Source organism: Anabrus simplex, chromosome 7 (assembly GCF_040414725.1).
Source record: "Anabrus simplex isolate iqAnaSimp1 chromosome 7, ASM4041472v1, whole genome shotgun sequence".
In the NCBI taxonomy this organism is placed as follows: domain Eukaryota; kingdom Metazoa; phylum Arthropoda; class Insecta; order Orthoptera; family Tettigoniidae; genus Anabrus; species Anabrus simplex.
This window is the reverse complement of record NC_090271.1, coordinates 2,490,138-2,505,525: the sequence shown is the minus strand read 5'-3', so window position 1 is coordinate 2,505,525 and position 15,388 is coordinate 2,490,138. Positions and strand designations below refer to the sequence as shown.

General features: G+C 39.0%; 1 protein-coding gene across 7 annotated transcripts in view; it reads right to left on the bottom strand.

The window, feature by feature from the left end:
- The window catches only part of LOC136877191 (rho guanine nucleotide exchange factor 7), a 502,530-nt gene that overhangs the window by 411,296 nt on the left and 75,846 nt on the right, over positions 1 to 15,388 (bottom strand). The window contains exon 2 of one of the 7 annotated variants that reach the window (XR_010860736.2): positions 7,886 to 9,989. The exons of 5 other annotated variants lie outside the window; for them this stretch is intronic. The gene's annotated coding sequence lies outside the window, so the exon portion shown is untranslated. One more of the 7 variants, XR_010860737.2, reaches the window with a different exon arrangement.

Below are 15,388 nucleotides of genomic sequence, written 5' to 3'. Positions count from 1 at the left end.
ACTGTGACATTTTTTCTTTAAATCTCAGTCAGCATAATTTCCTTAATAGACACGAGTATTTATGAAAGTGTTCGAACTTTCCCATGAATGTTAATGCAAATGACTATCATGATAAAAGTATAACCATGTGCTAGGACACAAGTAATTCACTCCGAAATCAAACTGTGTTCTTTATTCAATTCAAACAGAATTGTGTATTATTTCTTCTGAACGGTGTGTCAATTATTTGTGTGCGACTGACAGCAGTGCCTTTGATAAACTCTTGAACAGTCACCTATTTTATTTAATGTCAAGTGCGCCTAACAACAAACTGTGCTTTTCTTTTCAACCTTATTTCTTCGTAAAAGTGTTTAGTATTATTTATGACTGACAGCAGTGTCTTTGATAAACTTTAGAGCAGTCATACATTTCTTTCAACATCAAGTGCTACTTTATTTAGTGGAAAAATCACCACAAACTGTGCGTGAACAATTTTCAGTTTCATTATTTCTATTCATGAACTGTGCTTTATTTTCTTCCAATCTCGATGCTAATGGCATCTACATCTTTAGTGAACTTATAAATTCTATCTACAAGATTAAGAGTGAATTCGACGGTATATCCCAACCATATTGAATTAAACAGTGCTGTTAAACCAAAGTGTCGGGGGACTGTGTAATTCTGGACACTCGTATAAGTTATGTGACGAGTGATTATCCCGCAACATCGTCGGAGAACGTCAGAGAACGTCCGAACATCGGAGATCATCCGGATCGTCAAAAGTTTGAGACTCAAACCAACCTGGGTGTTCCGGCCTTATTTCAACGTAATATTGGCAACCTCTAGAACATGTTCCAGCCCCATTCATCCTGGTGAACTAGGAGCACAGGTCATCAAAAGGCGATGTTGAAGACAGCGACTATCAACAGTAAGGTGATGTGCACTTTAAAATGCATTTTCTGAATAAAAACTATTCTTCAATCTATTTAAAAAAATTTTGTAGATAGGACCCTGCCTCCCTAGCTAGAAACAACCCAGAATTGCCCTGAGACCTACTTCATGCTAACTTTAAAATGAATCCATAAAGTTGGGCTATTTTTCTGGTACAATATAGAATTTAAACAAGGTATAAAGAACACCAATTAAAAGGATAACATCATCAATTAAGAAAAAGGTAAATTGAACCACGAGGTTCCTATCGGTGGTTCTTCAGAAAAGTAAATATCTACACAAAATTACAATTAAATTTAAAAGGCGAGCATAACTTCGACATTGAAATATACAAGGAAATTTTAACGGAGAATATGACATAATTATAAAAACATCTTACAAGGCAATCTAAAAATGTTACAAGGAAGGAAAACAATGGAAATTAAATTTAGCGCAGAGGCCTATAGAGGGGCAGTCCTCTCTTAATACACATCAGTGAGTAACGCATAGCTCAACAGGCGTACACTAAATTGACACAGAATTACTGGAGGCAACTCGGAAGGAAAATTAAAATTTACATTTACACAAAAGGTTAATAAAAGGAATTGCCTCCAAAACAAATTATATGCCTAGCTGACAAACTAAGGCATTACAAAATCAAAACGGTGAAAACCAGGGTCTAAGGTAAACTCCGAACAAATGAACTTACATTTTAATTTAACACTTGAGAAAAGAAAACGTGCTTACCCCAAGATGAATGGAGCAGCTGAGCGGACCACCTTACAAGGTCCGTCCGATCGTTACGACGTACGAAAACCAAAGACACTGAACAGAGCCTTGCTCCTGCTGAGGAGCCAAAAGGCCGCAAATAGGGAAATACTCAAACAGCCAATCAGGGAAGCTACCTATGATTCGACTCGAAGTTTCACCAATACAAATTAATGTTATTTTCACCAATGGCATTACAGCACCATATATGGGAATGTGGGAAATATATTCTAGAGGTTTTGATTACGAAACTCGGCGATTTTGTGATCGAAGCCTCCATGTGGCAACTGCAGGGTGATACAAAAAATGGGTTACAACAAACATATTACTGGAGATCTCCAATAACCATGTCTTCCAACTAGTGATGGGCAACGCTCTCGCTCGAGACTCTCGAGACTGACGTCGCAGATCTCGAGACTAGGCATAGATATCAAGGATAATTAAATAAAAAACCACCTATTCAATACTTTCCACGTTTAATGTGGTTATTATCTACATGATTTTATGTAGACTCATTTGGTCAGGTACATGTTTCACCCATTATTTTGGGCATCTTCAGCCTGTAAACAACCTTTAGGTCAAGGTTTGGGACCTTTTTAACTAATATAAACATCCTCCTGAAGTGCAAGCTGTGCGACGTACCAGTAACTATGACTGTAAACTTGATAGTATATCAGGGTCAGTTATTGCGCGAAATAACGTTCTCATATGAAAATGTGTGAGCCAATACACTTTGTCAAAAGCCTGGAAAAGTACTGCATGTTCAACTATGAACCCCTTAATGCCATTAACGAAAGTGGAAACAGAATGTCAGTATCTTAAACTGTTCACGATTTAGCGTGGGCATCTTAGCTGAATAATCCTGCATAATTTGTTAATAACTGTAGATATGATGTACACCTACTTTGGATACTAGAGGCGTGCATTATTCGAACTTGAGATGGGGCAGATGTACTTTGCTACATATGCAACCCCCATTACACATGAGTGGAACGTGTAATCTAAAACGCCCGACTTTGCTCCAATTCTTTCAGCAGATGTGATGGGTAACGCTCTCGAGATCGATTCTCGTATGCTGCAAGCTGTGCGACGTCCCAGTTACTACGAGTGTAAGCTTGATAGTTATCATCAGCAGTTCTCATATAGAAACATGTGTGATGACAAATTTTGTCAAAAGCCTAGGGAAGCACTGCATGTTGAACTATGAGCTCCTTAATAGCATTAACGAAAGTGAAAACAGAATGTCAGTATCTTAAACTGTTCACGAGTTATGTAGGTGGACTTCTTAGCTGAATAACCCGTATAATTTGTTAATAACTGTTATCAGAATGTAACCCTACCTCGAAGCCTCGGCAGGGTAGCTTCCTGTGATGCAGGCCGGGCCGGAGCTGTTCTTCATTTGTAGTATGTGTTTTTAAGTGTCAGATCGTCCCAGAAGTATTTCTGCCGGCGTATTTTACTTCTTTTGAATAAACAACACAGCGGGCTGTGCTATGTGGCATCTCTTCAAAATAACCGACATCCACGACTTACGTTGCATTTTGGACATCGTCTTCATGTTGTTGCGTACAACTAGACACAATTACATATTGCACTGTCATATACCGAAACACCTAATTATTATTATTATTATTAACAAATACATCGCAAATGGGAAATATCCCGGTGGTAATGTTCACTTACAGTAGTGTAATAATAACCAGCATACTGATGTGGGCAAGTTTTCCTCCGTAAACAGGGCCATGAGGTATTGGAATAAATTACCTGCAGCAGTATTTGATAGATTCTCTTCTGGTATCAAATCGTTTAAGAAGATGATTAGCGCTAGTGTAAAGTGGAAAGTAAAAGCTGTAAACGACGGACACTGAATTGGTGATTTTCAGCTGGATTTAGAGTGTTAAACTAGTAGTATTTCTTCTAATATTTTCTCTCCATGGAATTGCTTGTTGTACTCTTGTTGTTGTTGGGTAATTATGCAAACTTTACATATGACGAGAATACTCCATAAAATTTTAAGGAATTATTTCCGTCGTCACCAAAATATCGGTAAATAAAAGCAGTGGTCATAATATGATATTGAATGTGGGATCTGATAACGATAACCTGTCGAAAGAATTGGAGAAAACTCAAGCATTTTAGACTACACATTCCACTCATGCGTAATGGTGGTTGCATAGACAGCAGGGCTCATCTTGCCTCGTCTCGAGTTCGAATCACGCCTCTAGTATCCAGGTCGGTATACCTACAGTAGCCGTCAGTTTCTGTACTTAGCCTATTCATTCGCGTACTTACAATACCAGTGCATACAATGCCAGAATGTGTAACCTTTATACTTATGTTATACTGCGTCAAAATAGACTTCGATAGAAATGAGAGAATGAACGCCCTAGTCGCTTGTTGACACGTATTTACGAAATGGATTAGGTTCGTGGTTGGCTATTCGCATACTCGGCACAAACAACATTCAGCTCCGACTATCTGTAGGCCTACGACACGCTGCTCGCCGCACAACGCTCTCGAGATCTCTCGAAATTTCTCGCGAGAAATAGTGCCTGCGCTAGTCTCGAGATATCCCGAGAAATCTCGAGACCTCGTCTCAGACTGCCCATCACTACTTCCAACACTCATAATGATTATTAAATATTAACAGTTCACAGTCTTTCCTGTAAGTCTTACAAATTCTTTAAATCCCCAAATTTCACAAAATTAAAACACAGAAATTTACATGAATTTACACCAACAAAAAAAGACTTCTTCAAAATGTCCATTACTTAGTTTCTTTCACTGATTGCTTCATGACAAATCCAGAATTAAATGATTCCACCGACTCTATCAACTCACCACCGGCGACACACTTTACTTATCTTTTTTTTATATTTAATTTAAAGTTAAGATCTTCTGGCAGCAATCTTGTAGGTTAGGGGAATTATGAATAAAGGTACGCGTGCACATTTTTTTGTTACTATAATTTAACATAACTATTAAAGTTAGTATTTTGTACCAATTTGTACAGTGCACGGCTTTATTGTTACATAGAAAACTACACAGCAAAATGTAGAAAGGGAGTGTTTGGCTCTTTAGTTCTCACGTCTCCCTGGCGCCAGACATGACTCAAGTTTTTAAATTTAATTATGTTATGTAAAGTCTTTCTTCATGGCCCCTCACCCATATTCTTATTGAGGTTGTTAACTGAGGCGAGGTAGCAGAGCATGACACAAATTCTTGTCAACAGCTATGTGGGTGTGTCCTCTGCTAATCTCTGTTCCTTATGTCCATTCGTGAGATCCTCTGTAATTTTGCCAGTGATATTGAGAGACTGTATGTTGGTGTTGGATGAGGACACAGTGTGTCACTATTTCTATTTCAGTTCATAATGTATTTTTCTAAAATTGGTGATCCATCTGCAAGTTTTATTGAAAGTGTTCACTTAAATCGTAGCTGCCTCTGTGGATCCGTGGTAGAGTGTCGGCCTCCGAATCCCAAGATAGCGGGTTCAAACCCGGCAGAGGTAGTCGGATTTTTGAAGGGCGGAAAAAAGTCCATTCGACACTCCATGTCGTACGATGTCGGCATGTAAAAGATCTCTGGTGATACATTTGGTATTTACCCGACAAAATTATTTAAATCTCAGCCATAAACGCCCAAGAGAGATCCGGTTTACTCTGTCTGCCATCTAGCGGACCTAGAGTAAAACGGAACGTCGAAATTGACGAGCAGACAGCCTGATGGCGTAAAATCGAAATGTCTGCACACGGTAGCTGAGGCCATACGATTTTTATTATTATTATTTACTTAAATCTTGTCAGTTATGTTATCTTTATTGCCATCTGTTGAGATTTTAGGTCATGTCAGTCATTTCAGGCGCTCTGTGATGTTAACTTTTCATCATAATTTATTTCCATGCGCAATATAAAGTCAGTGAATTCTAACACTTTATCTTCCAGTCGGCACAATGTTCATGTGTGTTTTGATGGTATAATTTTTGTTATTGTTTGTGGAGTGTATACCCAAACTCTGGGTATTTTTTCGTACGAAGCTCTGTTAGCTTTTGGCCTAACATACCAACAGTTATAGAATGAGGTTATATTCACCTCCTTTTACACCATCTACTTTCAGCTAGGTATTTTTCTGCTAATTCCCCCTAGTAAGTTTCCAGAGTATTTTATCATCCATTTCTTAAATTAGTTTCTCATACTGCGATGGTGTCTGCTTTTTTAATGGGTTTTTAATGAGCTTTGGGACGAGCGCGCAACTGCAAACAATCAGTGAGACACGAGACAAGCACTCCAGGGCAGACCCCTCTGTCATCTCGGCCTCCCTGACTATGCAAGAGAAACCCAAAGCTTTCTGATTCCTGAGAATTCCAGGGGCTTCTATTCTCGCCAGCCTCCCAATATAAGGCAGGCAAGATGAGCTCAGTTCTGCTAGTGGCTTGTCTTACGAAGTAATACTCCGGTCTTATAGCCCACACAATGGATGGATGCAAGTGACCTGTCTAACTGTAGAGCAGGATGGATTCTAGCCTATTAGTGCTAAGAAATCTGGGCTCTAAAACATTATATCAAATAAACATTGAATTGCCAGTCTTAAAAGCATAATAAGGCTGGTTGTGAACTCGCTGACCTTGACCCACAATACACCAGTTAAAGATTTTTCTGCTGGTCCCTTTTTTCCCCCTATTAACCCTTACCCCTCGTTTCTGTGTTGCCTCTACTAGACGTATTTAAATGTGAATTTTTATCTCATATGACCTGTATTCATCTTTCATGATTTTGGAGATAGCATTTGCTTTTAAATGATGTATTTAGGCTATAAACGTTTTAAGCAAGCTATACTGGAGCAAATAAAAGCAATATGTGCAATTTAAGATAAATTATTTTGCATTTATATTATTATTTTATTATCGTTATCGCATACCGAATGGTTTTGTTAATAATTTCACTGAATAAATTATCATTAAAAAGCAATTGAAAAACTCTATTCAGTCTCTGGTTTCATATCACATGGTAGTTTGTAGGCTAAACGGCAATTTCTTGAAATCGGGATCAGTTGATTTATTGTGCCAGCAGTCAGCATCAGGCACATGTTGGGTTATGGTACACAAGCCGAACATCGCCAGTTCACATTTAGGGAATAAGGAAGGTGAAGAGGAGCAAAAATACTGTGGTTTTGTGTGTTACCCGACATATACAACATTGAACAGTAAACTATATATGACTAGAAGAGCACATGGCGACCATGTTTGTTTACTATCGCTCGACCTTTCGTGTGCGTGAGTGGACAGCTGACGGCTACACTGCCCTCTAAATAATAGATTATTGACCGACTGTCAAATAATATCTGGATTCTACAAAGTTCCACGCTGAACCAAAAGATGGCAGAACAGTATAGCATCGTTTATTTTGTCGGCTAAGAAACGGCAGACGAGCAGTGGGCATTACAATGTCATTTAAAGATAAAAATTTCATGATGTTCCGTATTGAACTGTATCACAATTAAATTGAAATAACAAATAACGTAGTTCAACCTATTCAGTACAAGTAAATAAGAAAAGTAGTGTTACATTCCTATTTAATTATGAGCAGAAGCAGTACCGGTTTCGACCGCAATCTGGGTCATCATCAGCCGAATAAAATGCAAAAACAATGCATAGGTAAATAAGAAATTAAATTAAGTTATTTGTTATTTCAATTTAATTGTGATAAAATGTTATGTCGGGTCTCGCCCGACAGACGAGTCGTGAGGGTTAATGCAAGTCCGGCCGGGTTGGGCCAGAAACTTGTATGGAAAACTCAGATGGAAGCATTGGTAAATGAATGGACAACAATTTTATTGATGATAGTTATACAATGAAGCCATCTTCTGTTATTCTCCACCCCTGATACAAACATGATAACCAAGGGATTGGACACCTGTGAACAACCCGGCCTATGAGAAATTAAAATATCAGAAAGAAAGTACAAGAATAAGAGAGCGGACACATGAAGAGAGTGTTGGGGAATACAATACCCAAGATAGACCAAGCCTGTGAAACGTCATGATCATTTTGAACAAATATATATTGCACCCTTCTTACCTGGCTACTCAGCCGGAGAACAAGAGTCTCAGTTACAGACCGTTCGTTTTCTGGCTTTGCAAAAATTTTTAGGGCAGGAATAGAAATAAGGACTAGCGACAATAAAATCAACACTATCAAGTATTAGGTTTTAACATTTATTACAAATCAGCACTCTTAAACAACAATTTAAATCGGACAAAATCTTGGAATTTAAACATCTTCTCTGCCAGTTCGTTCGGTTCAACATAAATATTCTTCCCATAATTCTGGTAACATAATTTCTGGAAATACACAGACGAGGATTAGCCTACATCTGACATAATAAAATAATAAACGGGTTTTTATGAGAAGACCTCTCTCTAATATTAACATGATTATTTACAAATTAAATTTTTAATAAATATTTTCCGATTCATTTATCATCATCGATTAAATTATATTCCTTTCTGTTTAACGTGTTAAATTAACGTTACTTCAAGTAGACTGAAAATGAAAAAAAAATAATCAAAATTTCTGTCGAAATATTATTCAACATGTCTTCCTCAGATTTATACAAAATGAAAAATTTTCCATAATTATCACTTCAAAAATTTCCATAATAATTACTCAAACTAACACAATATCCTTCCTCAGTATTACACACATAGAAAAATTCTAGTATTGTAGGCTTTACAATAAACTGTTTGTGACTCCTGTCCCCGGACATAACACTTGCTTATTCATTTTTATCTAAGACATTAAACCCTGCTCTATCTAATTTCGGAATAAAATCCACTACAGATTTACTTCTCAACAAATGGGAGCAACACAAACAACGATATTTTCAATCAGTACTCACGGAACGAACATGTGATCGTGTCAAATGGTAATCACAAGAAATATCACAATCCACAGAAATAATAACTAATCACATACACAGCATTCACACTGGGGTACACGGTAACAGTTTACAATGTTTACAACGATTTTTAGTCCATGAGTATTACACTTTAATTTTAATCTAAATCTTAGAAATTTTTTGATGACGGTATCGGGTAAAGAAATACCATTTGCATCAACTAGGAGTGTGATGATGTCAGGATTATCACTTAAATAAAGAAGATACATTCAACAACGATGCTCGTGAGAATATCAGCGATAGATATCATCGGAGAAAATTATCGTTACAGAAACGCACATAACGCAGGTCAAATACAAACGTACCCGTTTATGGTTCATGAGTCACGATATTATTATTACTTAAAATCAGTGTCTATCAACTAACACGTGCTCCACCTGAAGAAATTATGCTCAACAAATATTCTTCACATGAGACTCAATAAATGGATTCATAAGTCAAACATAAATGACTGATCCATTCCCAAGTCCATAAATGCAATAAATAATCCGTCAAGATTCGGCCATTTTCCAGGCTCACATTTACCCTACTAGAGCACATATTAATATTTCACACATAAGAGTAAACAATATTTACACTCATGACCCTTAATTTCTTATTTAACCCATGATGAAATTTAATTATTATTATTATTATTATTATTATTATTATTATTATTATTATTATTATTATTATTATTAAATGTGCGAGATCACAAATCCGCGTAAGCTAAGGTTCGATAAATTACCAGATGACACTAACACGCCTGAAAATCCACATAGAGAAAAATAATAATGTATACGGAAAATTTGACATGATAAACGTGCCGACAATCTGTCCCACATGACTTCCAACAAAAATAAATTATTTCAAAATTAAATTATTATTATCGGCGACGACAATGATTTTAAATCACTCCTATACTATTGAATGGGACAGCTAGAATAAATGTAGAAGACACTCACACATCACTAGCTATCTAATAGGAACCAATAATCATTCACACCCAATTAACAACTACCTTACACCATGGAAAGAAGAACGAAAATATCCAACTACAGCAAGACTAGAAGAAAATTACGTCAAATGAATAAGGAAGCATTATCCCCCAAAGATGAACAGATAAATATTATAAAATTGTACTTAAATGATTGATGAGACTGGATTTCTGCCGATGACCCGGAACATGTGGTAGGTCATCCACCACCGGTCGTCTCCTCCATGTCGCAGGTTGCCTTACATTTTAGTACACCATTGTAGCTGCGATGATTAACATGGAATAGTAGTAGGCTTCCTCTTCCTGATGTAGCGGCATCTTGAATTATCTCTATCAGCATGCAGTAGTTCTTCTTTCTTCACAAGTAGTAGGAGCTGAAACTGACAAATAAGTTTTAAGATGTGCCCTGCACACACACACACACGATGAATTATATTGTTGAATTATACGTAACTTCGTCCGTAAAATCTGCTAAACTCGTAGATCTAGGATGGACAATGAATCTGTTCTGCCGAGTGATCGAACCCAAGAGTGTCTGCGACGTGAATGTCAGCGTAGATTTCCCAAGACAATCATCCAAGAAAGAGTCAAAATCAAGAGAAGGTTTCTTCTGGAAACACCGGTATTTAATCATCTTAAGATTGCGGTGTATTGCCGTAGTAGTCTCTGATTGGTCAGTGACTTGCATCTGATAGGCTGTTACATTTCATTAGAGTACTGTCAGGTGTGACGTGGCCTTGCTCGTTATCGATCGGACGACCTTGGCTTCTCCCAGTGGGTCACTTGAGGACAGCTGGCAGCCTGACACAAAAATCTACAGCTCCCCTCTCGCTTGGAAAATCCGGTTTCGTGCCAGAGCACTGCTCTCTGTAACACGGAGTTGGGAAAATTTCCACCCGTGCTAATAAAATGATAATCTACACTCATAGATATTACAAATATTTCTTATATGCCAAATTTGAAGGGGACAATATACATATATATTTTTCATTTTAGGTTATTAGACACAGACATTTACAAAAAAAAAAAAGGAAATGAATGAAAATCCACAGTCTGTTTCCAGTCATTCGACCAGGTCAGGAATGGAATGAATGAATGAATGAATGAAGCCCCATCTAGCGGCAAGGAGAGGAATTGTACCGGATGCTGTAGCCTGTCGCACTCCACTGGGGCAATGATTAACCCCTCAGCGTCGCAGCCGTTTAAAGAGCTTCCTATCCCGCGGCCGGATGAGATTTCAACTACGCGCGACTGAAATACATTGATTCACTTAAAGCGTTACTACTAGTATAAGAGTGGCCCGATATTCACGAAATTTGGAATTCCTTATGGTAGAACTATGTACATGAAGATAATTACATAATTGTTTCACATTTCCTTAGTAGTTTAGTTCCGTGTAATAGAGTTCGAAGCACTCTTCGAGACAGAGACCCAAGGCACACTCCTGGCAGCAGTACACCGATGTCTTCTTTTCACCGTGTTTTGAACACGCGATAAAACATCTCTGAGGTTTGGATTTCTCACTCTTGGGTGCTAATTTCCTGATAAAACGTATTTCCTGCAACCTTGGAACTGTAATATCTGATGCGCGCCGGCCTTGAATATTTCGTTTCCCGCCCGAGAAGCGTATTTTGTACTACGTAAACAAACCTTTCATAGTAGTATAATGGGAGAGTTCTGCCGCCGCCTCCTCCTCCTCGCGCGGTGCGGGAAATTTGAATTCTGGCGGGAAATTTGAATTTTGGCGGGAGATTTGAATTTTGGCGGGAGATTTGAATTTGTAAACAAAGCCACGTGCTTTTTGACAGCTGTCATCGACAACAACGCATCGCTAACCTCACTGCTGCCATCTTGACGGGCCTAAACCTCACTAGTGCCAACTTAACCTAACTAGCGTGAGGTAAACAAAGCCACGTGTTTTTTGACAGCCACGTGCTTTTTGACAGACAACAACGCATCGCTAACCTCAGTACTGCCGTCTTGACGGGCCTACACCTCAGTAGTGCCAACTTAACCTAACTAGCGCGAGATAAACAAATCCACGTGCTTTTTGACAGCCACGTGCTTTTTGACAGATTTGTAAACAAAGCCACGTGCTTTTTGACAGACAACAACGCATTGATAACCTCAGTACTGCCATCTTGATGGGCCTAAACCTCAGTAGTGCCAACTTAACCTAACTAGTGCGAGGTAAACAAAGCCACGTGCTTTTTTTGACAGCTGTCATCCGCCATCTTTAAACCACAAAGCACTGTCCTGCCCTCTTTAGATGCAAAATTCGTCACCTGTCATCCGCAGTGCTGCCATCTTGACGGGTCTAAACCTTAGTGCTACCAACTTAACCTAACTAGCGCGAGGTAAACAAAGCCACGTGTTTTTTGACAGCTGTCATCCGCCATCTTTAATCTATAGAGCACAGTGCTGCCCTCTTTAGCTACTTACCTTGGAAATGTGGTGGCGGATAATTTGAAAAATGCTTTTTGACAGCAGCCATCTTTGTGCACCATGCTGCCCTCATTAGCTAGATACCTGTGGTGGCAGGCAATTCCACATGACATCAGCCATCTTTAATCAATAGAGCACTGTGCTGCCATCTTTAGCTAGATACCTTTGAAATGTGGTGGCGGCAAATTGAAAAATTTCACGTGCTCTTGTTTGGAAACAAACTCACGTGCTTTTTTGACAGCTACCATCCGCCATCTTTAATCAACAGAGCATAGTGCTGCCCTCTTTAGTTTGAAATGTGGTGGCGGCAAATTCCACGTGCTCTTGTTTGGAAACAAAGCTATGTGCTTTTTTGACAGCTGTCATCCGCCATCTTTAATCAACAGAGCACCGTGCTGCGGGCAATTTCGTCAGCTGTCATCCGCCATCTTTAATCCACAGAACACCGTGCTGCCCTCTTTATGGCTACTACCTTAAGCACGTAGTAGCGGGCAATTTGAAAAGTTCTGTTAGCTATCATCCGCCATCTTTAATCAAGAGAGCACCGTGCTGCCATCTTTAGCTAGATACCTTTGAAATGTGGTGGCGGCAAATTGAAAAATTTCACGTGCTCTTGTTTGGAAACAAACTCACGTGCTTTTTTGACAGCTAACATCCGCCATCTTTAATCAACAGAGCATAGTGCTGCCCTCTTTAGTTTGAAATGTGGTGGCGGCAAATTCCACGTGCTCTTGTTTGGAAACAAAGCCATGTGCTTTTTGGACAGCAGTCATCCGCCATCTTTAATCCAGAGAGCACCGTGCTGCCCTCTTTATCGTAGTAGATGTAAATTTGTCACCTGTCATCCGCAGTGCTGCCATCTTTAGCTAGATACCTTTGAAATGTGGTGGTGGATAATTTAAAAAGAGAAATTCTACAGCAGCCCTCTCTCGACGCCAATTGCATAAGATGGCGGCTATACATGACTCCTTAAGGGTGCTTACGCAAGATGGCTGCTATACACAGGTTCTTATGAGACGCCCTTGGGATGCTTGCGCAAGATGGCAGTTATACAAGGCTCCTTATGAGATGGCCTAGGGATGCTTGCTCAAGATAGCGACTGCTCTTATGGGACGGCTTAAGTGTCCTTGCACAAGATGGCTTGAGACGCCCTAAGGATGCTTGCGCAAGATGGCGGACACAAGATGGCGGCTATACACAACTCCTTATGAGACGCTTTAAGGGTGCTTGCGCAAGATGGTTGCTACTATGAAGAAAGCTAGCTTAGAGGCTAACGTGTCGTGCTAGTTCGATTCATTAAATTTAGGGCTTAAATGCAAAATGTTAAATATATTGAAAACGGTGCACCGTAGAGCAAAACGGACAAAATTTTTCTGCCTAATACCCAGGTTCGCAGTATGAGGAACAAGAAAACCATAGTCTAATGATGGGATCAACGGTTCGGTTCCTACTTAGGCCCTTTGGCATTTGCTGTTTTAGCTTGTATTGAAGCGAGTCTTCGTAACAAGATCAGGTCTAACTATGGTAGAGAGTATAACGTACCGTGCTGGTTCGATTCATTAAATTTGGAGGCTTAAATGCAAAATGTTAAATATATCGAAAACGGTGCATTGTAGAGCAAAACGGACAAAATTTTTCCGCCTAATACGTAGGTTCGTAGTATCAGGAACAAGAAAAAACATAGTCTAATGATGAGATCAACGGTTCGATTCTTACTTAAGCCCTTTGGCATTGGCAGCTATCTATTTCTACAAGATGGTGGCTGCTCTTATGAGACACAAGATGGCTTGAGACGTCCTAGGGATGCTTACGCAAGATGGCGGACACAAAATAGCTCCTTATGAGACAGCCTAGGGGTGCTCGCACAAGATGGCAGCTACTCTTATGAAGAAAGCTAGCTTAGAGGCTACTGCGCAAGATAACAGCTGCTGTTATGCATGTGGTGGAGAGCAATTTGAAATTCTATGTGCTTAATCAACAGAGCACCCTGCTACCCTCTTTAGCTGAAATGTGGTGGTGGATAATTTGAAAAATTCTTTTGACAGCTATCATCTTTAAACAATGGCGACTATACATAGGCTGTTAAGGCCTTATCATTCTCCTCCTCCTCCTCCTACTCCTCCTTCTCTACCTCCTCCGCCTCTTATGTCAAGGCATAGCTTTATATCGAACAAGTTTAAACCTGCAACGCGAAGGCAAGCGTGTGCAGCGATAACATTATTATGCATGTTTAGACTTTCAAAACATAAGAAGAGTAGAATCAAACGCTGTACTCGATACGACATGTGATCAGAACATTGATTGATGCGTTCAGAAAACAAAATAAGTGATCAAGACTAGAATCGAACACTGTACTCAATACATCATGTGTTTAGAATATGTCAGGGGATACCCTGTTCTAAGAAGATAAGATTGAAACATAACAAGACTAGAATAGAACACTGTAATCAATGTTGCTAACTTCAACATGTGATCAGAACATTGATTGATGTGTTCAGAACACAAAATAAGTGATCATGACTAGAATCGAACACTGTACTCGATACAACATGTGATCAGAACATTGATCGATGTGTTCAGAACACAAAATAAGTGATCAAGACTAGAATCGAACACTGTACTCAATACAACATGTGTTTAGAACATGTTAGGGGATACCCTTGTTCTAAGAAGATCAGAATGAAACATAACAAGACTAGAATTGAACACTGTAATCGATGTTGTTAACCTCAACATATGATCAGAACATTGTTTGATGTGTTCAGAGCAAAAGTACAATTTTGATGATTTGCTTAGTGTAAAATAAAAAACTATGGAAACACACTGTGCACATATCGCATAGCTAACTCGCTCAGTAAGCAATATTGCAAAACTACAACTTCAATGATTTGCCTAGTGTAAAAATCAAAAAACACACTGTACCCATACTGCGCAGCTAACTCGCTCGGTAAACGATATAGCCAAAGTATAACTTCAAATTATTTACCTTCCATCATTCGTCTTGTGTGAAAATCAGTCGAACAAGTTATCGCATAAACATGTAACATGAAATATCAGTCAATCTGTTGGCATGGGTTACAAGCATGTAGCTTATGCGGGAAGTAAAATTAAACAGAACGCTAGTGCTATAAGAAATACTCTGCTTACATTTAAGTCCCTAGCTGTTGAACAAGTTATTACATAAATATGTAACATGAAATATCGGTTCGCAAACATATTGTTTCAAGGATGAAAGGACTCTTCCTCCTCCTTACCGCACATTCCTTGTAGGGCTAAGGGGCTAATGGGCTAAAGGGCTAAAGGGCTAATGGGCTAAAGGGCTAAAGGGCTAAAG